This window comes from Etheostoma spectabile, chromosome 23, assembly GCF_008692095.1.
Source record: "Etheostoma spectabile isolate EspeVRDwgs_2016 chromosome 23, UIUC_Espe_1.0, whole genome shotgun sequence".
Taxonomy (NCBI): Eukaryota; Metazoa; Chordata; class Actinopteri; order Perciformes; family Percidae; genus Etheostoma; species Etheostoma spectabile.
Genome location: NC_045755.1, coordinates 1,571,375 through 1,571,995, shown reverse-complemented (window position 1 = coordinate 1,571,995; position 621 = coordinate 1,571,375). Strand labels below are relative to the sequence as shown.

The following is a 621-nucleotide window of genomic DNA, read 5'->3' as shown; positions in this document are numbered from 1 at the left end:
GAGGCCATCAATCTCTCTGCTGATGAAGCAGTGGAGGACAGCGAGAAGATCTTCACGGAGCTGATCCGTCTCTTGAAGAAAATAAGCTCTGATGTGAAGCAGCAGGTCAGATCCCAGCAGGAAAGGGAAGTGAGTCGAGTCCGAGAGCTTCAGGAGAAGCTGGAGCAGGAGATCACTGAGCTGGAGAGGAAAGACGCTGAGCTGAAGAAGCTCTCACACACAGAGGATCACAACCAGTTTCTACACAACTACCCCTCACTGGCACCACTCAGCCAATCAGCATCCAGCGCCCAGATCCATCCTCTGAGCGGCTTTGAAGACGTGACAGCGGCCGTGTCAGAGCTCAGAGATAAACTACAGGACGTCCTGAGAGAGAAGAGGACAAACGTCTCACTGACAGGGACTGAAGTGGACGTTTTACTGCCACAACCAGAGCCCAAGACCAGAGCTGGATTCTTACAATATTCACGTGAAATCACACTGGATCCAAACACAGCAAACACATGGCTGTTATTATCTGAGGGGAACAGGAAAGGAACATTCATGAGACAACAACAGTCTTATTCTAGTCACCCAGACAGATTTACCGACTGGCCTCAGGTCTTGAGTAGAGAGAGTCTG

General features: G+C 50.4%; 1 pseudogene; it reads left to right on the top strand.

Moving 5' to 3' along the window:
• Positions 1–621, top strand: part of LOC116673141 (tripartite motif-containing protein 16-like) — a 1,921-nt pseudogene that overhangs the window by 849 nt on the left and 451 nt on the right.